Here is a 6402-nt window from a genome sequence, read left to right on the forward strand (position 1 = left end):
ACGTCTTCCATCACATGGGCGCCACCAGAATTTTTCTTTAAGGTGAAAGCTAGGCATGCAGTTCTCAGACATGGACGTTATGTCATAGCAGATATTCTCAGTTGGAGCTGGACTATGAGAAACAGGATAGTACAACAATTACCAGTGGACCTCAGGCAGGACAGATAAACTACATTCTGAGGAAAACCCAATAGGTTGCCTAATCCCCATATTGTCTTCTTCATACTAACCATACAACCTTTAGGCTCTTATAGTCAAAATTTATATTCACTGTTAAGTGAACAGGAATCCCAATTTGTATTGAGAAAACATACACACACACACACACACACACACACACACACACACACAGAGACACCAATTACCATTAGTATTCAATCTGGATTTCCCTTTACAAATCTAAACAAATAACCAAAATCTCATCACAAAGTTCAGGAAAGTTACCGTGCTGGAGTTGTAGTTGCGGGCAAGAAGACAAAATCAAAGGATCCTTTACCTTGTTATCGAGTAAATGGAATCCATAAGTTTCCCTAGGAGGTGTTATTTGTGATGTTCTCAGTGAAAAGAATAGTTTGAAACTAGGCACTCCATGAGAAATCAGTTTAAGGTAACTAAGGAATCTAATACATATCAAAATAATAAGCACATGAATAAAATTATACTTTAATGGGATTCATTTTATGCTAGAAGGTGGTAAATTTTAGCATTTTTATTAAATATTTGATGAATACTTTACAACAGAGTAGGTAAGTTTCCCAACATATTACATCTTAAGCTACTTATATTTTTAATGCCTCTATAATTTTTTAAAAAATATTTTATTTATTTATTTTGAGAGGTGGAGGAGGGACAAAGGAACAGGTAGAGAGAGAATCTCAAGCAGAATCCCCACAGAGTGTGTAGCCCCATGTGGGGCTGGCTCACTGAGGGGCTCGATCTCGACCCTGAGATCATGACCTGAGCCAAAATCATGAGTTGGACACTTAACCCTCTGTCCTCCCTCAACTCTCTATCTCTAATATAAATAAATACAACCTTTAAAAAAATAAACCACGTCTATTTTATTAACAAGTGTTCTGCACAAAATTATCTTTGAATTTAACCAACTCGAATTTTTACACAGAGAGCATCTAGTGTATGGAAATGTTAAAGCATTTAACCATTTAGGTTATAGGGGAGAGAGGAAGAAGTTGTGACATCATACTAGTTTCTGATATTTTTTGGTTCTTTAAAAATAAAATTTATATATTTCAGGATAATTACTTTGATTAGTAAATCTCTAATATTAAGAAGGAACAACTAATAACATAGGATATATTCAGTAAAAATATTAAATTACCTTGTGTGTGCTATTTATCATTCCTATGTGTCCTTCCATTTATAGAACATCCATCATAATGTGAATTACAATGTCTCCTCCTCACTGTTTTTCTAATCTATATTTCTTATTAATTACAAATTTGAAAGCAAGAGGGGAATTGTATGCTCTAAATTTGGCATAATCCTTAGCACTTACTAAGAATTAAATAACTACTTCTAGAGTAAAGGAATAAATTTACTATATAGCTATTTTTCTAATTTCTTGTAAAAGTATACTCTGTTTAAGCAAGTTATCTTTATCTTTTTAGGATACTTGGCTTTTCATGGATACTTAATTCATACAATATAAATATAGTTAATTCCTTTCAATCAGGATATTATTTCAAGTTAAATGTATTTTTTTCTGTTTTTCTTTCCAGAATTTCATTTATCTATTTATTAGAAATTTTAAATCTTGTCTGCTTAATGCCTTAATTAATATTTTTGATTCTGTTGTTTGGAATAGACAAACTCTTCGGTTACTATATTTTTTATAAAAGTAATGCAAAACCATTTTTCACTTACATGTGAGGTTAAATTTTGAAAAATCAATTGTTATTTTCTATACTGACTATCAAAAAGAAGGAATAGTAATTCATACGTATCGATACTTTGTGTGAATACAAGTACATTAAAAATGTGGCACATTTCAAATAGTATTACTGTTGTCACAGACAAGAATACCTTTTTAGCAATAGCAGTTACAGTTCTTGGCTGACTCTAGTCATTTGGCACATATATATTATGTTTAGAAAATAGTACATGCATGGATGTCCACTGTCTGACATGAGGTCTTATAGGGGGCCAGTATACTAGGGTAGATCTAACATTACAGAATTAAGTCATCATGTTTGTGGACCTGGATATTTGATTTGTCAGTCTCCCCAGGGTGATTCGGCCCTTATCCACTGACTCACAATTGCCAAAATCCCACAAATATGATATAATATTCAGAACGATAGTTTCCTTCCAAGAAACTACCATAACCAATCCAATTTGTTTTGGCTACTCAACATGTTCATCTTCAATGGGCAGATTGATGGGGAATCAATTTCACTGAAAGACTCCTTTAAGAAGAAAAATAAGGGGATTTAGATTCAGTTTGGCAATCTTCAAGACGATAAATACTAATACAAGCCTAATATAGCTTCTAGAGTAGGTTGTGGCAGGGGCCTACAGGCAAATCTGGCCTGTTGCTTACTCATATACAGCCTAAGTAAGAATGGTTTTACATTTTTAAGATTGAAAAAAAGTAAATAAAAGAATAATAGTTCCAGATACATGTAATTTGTATGAAATTTAAATGTAAGTTTCCATGAATAAATTTTTGTGGGAACACAGCACCCCTTGGTCATTTACTGTTTTCTGTGGCAGCTTTTTCTGTAAAGACAGAGTTGAGAGGTTCCCACAGAGATTGCATAACCCATAAAGCCTAAAATATTCATTCTCTGTCCCTTTAAATAAAGAATTGGCAAACATTTGCTGTGGATATAGGCTTTTCAATGTTATTTGGCTTATAAATTATTTGAGACTCTCTTAAGATGCAGCTTGAGATTGACTCAGTCTGAGGAAGGGTCTGAAATTCTGAATATCTATGAAACTGATATTTGGAGAACGAAAATTCCAGAACAGTGTCTCTAAACCCTGGCTACACATTAGAATACTTGAAAAGATGTTTTTTCCCTTGTGCACCAAAGATAAAACTTATTATTGGGATAGTCCCCAATAATCATTACCCTTTTAAAAATTTTTTTAAGGTTTTTTTTTTTTTGTAAGATTTTATATATTTATTCATGAGAAACACAGAGAGAAAGGCAGAGACATAGGCATAGACAGAGAGAGAACCAGGCTTCCCACAGGGAGCGCAATGTGGGACTCAATCCCAGAACCCCAGGATTATGACCTGAGCCAAAGCAGACACCCAACCACTGAGCCATCCAGGTGCCCCAGTCATTACCTTTTAAAAGCTTCCAGTGATCGGAGATAAGGGCTAAGGGCATTATTAAAAGGATTTAAGTATGCTGTACCCAAAGCCGATGCAGTTCATGATAGTTTGCTATTTTTCTGTCTCCAAAGGCTCAACAAAACTTCCTTTTTTTAAAATTCAAGTATAATTAACATACAGTATCATATGTTTCAGGTGTACAATATAGTAATTCAATAAATCTATACATTTCTCAGCACTCATCATAAGTGTAATCTTAACACTTCACCTGTTTTACCCATTCCTCCAACCCCAGCATCCACAAATTTCTTCTCTGTATTTAACAGTATGTTTTTGTCTCTTTTTTTTCCCTTTGTTTGCTCATTTGTTTTGTTTGTTAAATTCCACATGTGAATGAAATCATATGGTATTTGTCTTTTTCTAACTGACTTATTTCATTTAGCATTATACCTTAGAGGAGGATCTGGAGGTCCATCCATGGTATTACAAATGGCAAGATTTTGTTCATTTTATCGCTAAATAATATTCCATTGTATATATAAAATGTACCTTCTTTATTCATTCATCTAAGGATGGACACTTGGGTTGCTTCTGTATCTTTGCTATTATAAATAATGCTGAATTAAACATAGGGTGCATATATCTTTTTGAATTAGCATTTTCATTTTCTTTTGGCAAATAGTAGTGGAATTACTAGATCATATGATGATTCTATTTTTAATTTGTTCATGAACCTCCATACTCCTTTTCACTGTGGCTGCAACAATTTGCATTCCCACCAACAGTGTGTAAGTTCCTTTTACTCCACATTCTTGCCAACAGCTATTTCTTATGTTTTTGATTTTAGCCATTCTGACAGATGTGAGGGGGATATTTCAATGTATTTTTGATTTTCATTTCTCTGATTGTTAGTGATATTGAGCATCTTATCATGTATCTGTTGGTCAGCTGTATGTACTTTTTGGAATAATGTCTATGTCCTGTGCCCATTTTTTAGATTATTTGGGTTATGCATGTGTGTGTGTGTGTGTGTGTGTGTGTATGTGTTGACTTGTAGGAGTTCATTACATATATTGAATATTAGCTTCTTATTGGATCTATCCTTTGCAGATATGTTCTCTAATTCAGCAGGTTGCCTTTTTGTTTTGCTGCTTATGTCCTTCACTGTGTAAAAGCTTTTTTGTGTGTGTGTATTCCCAATAGTTTAATATTGCTTTTGTTTCCCTTAGTGGAGGAGACATACATAGAAAAATACTTCTATGGCTGATGTCAAAGAAGTCACTATTTGCATTTTCTTCCAGTAATTTTATGGTTTTAGGTCTCACATTTCAATCTTTAATCCATTTTGAAGTTTTTTTGTGTATGTATGGCATAAGAAAGTGATCCAGTTTTATTCTTTTGCATATCGCTTTCCTCATTTGTTGACAAGACTGTGTTTTTCCTATTGTGTGTTCTTGCCTCCTTTGATTAATTGACCATAAAGCCATGGGTTGATTTCTGTGCTATTTTGATCTGTTGATCCATGTACATATTTTTTGTGCCAATACCATACTTTTCTGATTACTGCAGCATTGTAGTGTATTTTGAAATGTGGAATTGTGATACCTTCAGCTTTGTTCTTTTTCAAGATTTCTTTGGTTATTCAAGATCTTTTGTGGTTCCATACAAATTTTAAGATAATTCTAGTTCTGTGAAAAATGTTGTTGACAATTTGATAGGAATTACATTAAATCTGTAGATTGCTTTGGGTAGTATGGAGATTTTAACAATATTGATTTTTCCAATCCATTAGCATGGAATAAATTTTCATTTTTTTTTCTTGTTTTAGAATAAACTTTTTGTTTTATTTAAATTTTTATTTAAATTCCAGTTAGTTAACATATAGTGTAATATTAGTTTCAGGTGTACAATATTGTGATTCAACACTTCCATACAACACCTGGTGCTAATCACAACAAGTGCACTCCTTAATCCCTATCATCTATATCCTCTGTCCTCCCCACTCACCTCCCCCCTGGTGCCCATCACCCTGTTCTCTAAAGTTAAGAGCCTGTTTCTTGGTTTGCCTCTCTCTCTCTTTTATTTCTATTTGCTCATTTGTTTTGTTTTTTAAATTACACCTGTGAGTGAGATCATACAGTATTTGTCTTTCTGTGACTGACTTATTTCACTTAGCATAATACCTTAACTCCATTCATGTCGCTGCAAATGGCAAGATTTCATTCCTTTTTATGGCTGAGTAATAACATGAGTATGGAATAAACTTTCATGTATTTGTGTCATCTTCAATTTCTTTCATCAATGCTTAATAGTTTTCAGTGTTTTTGTACTTTTTTATAATGTATGTATTTCAACTCCTTGGTTGAGTTTATTCCTAGATATTTTATTCTTTTTGGTAATTGTAAATGGGATAGTTTTCCTAATTTTTCTTTCTGTTATTATTAGTGTAAGAAATTATTACTGTAAGAAATGCAACAGATTTCTGTATACTAATTTTGTATCCTGCAGCTTTACTGAATTTACTTATCATTTCTAGTTTTTCTTTTTTTTTTTTGGTGACGGCTTTAGTGTTTTCTATATATAGTATCAAGGCATCTGCAAATAGTGAAAGTTTTACTTATTCCTTACCAATTTGGATGCCTTTTATTACTTTTTCTTGTCTGATTACTGTGGCTAGAAATCCCAATACAATGCCAAATAAAAGTGGTGAGAATGGATACCCATTCCTGATCTTAGAGGAAAAGCTCTCAGGTTTTTTGCCATTTAGTATGTTATTAGCTCTGGATTTTCTATATATGGACTTTATTATGTTGAGGTATGTTTGCTGTAACCCTATATTGTTGAGAGTTTTTATCATGAATGGACATGGTCATTTGTCAAATGCTTTTTCTGCATCTAATGAAATGATTGTGTGGATTTTATCCTCATCTTGCTAATGTGATATGTTATGTTGACTGAATTGTGAATTCTGAACCATCTTTGCATCCCTGGAATAAATCCCACCTGATTGTGGTAAATGTTGTTTTCCCCCACCAATGTTTCATTGAATTTGGTTGACTAATATTTTGTTGAACATTGTTTATGTTTATCAGAGATAT

The sequence above is a fragment of the Canis lupus genome, chromosome 24, assembly GCF_048164855.1.
Source record: "Canis lupus baileyi chromosome 24, mCanLup2.hap1, whole genome shotgun sequence".
NCBI lineage: Eukaryota > Metazoa > Chordata > Mammalia > Carnivora > Canidae > Canis > Canis lupus.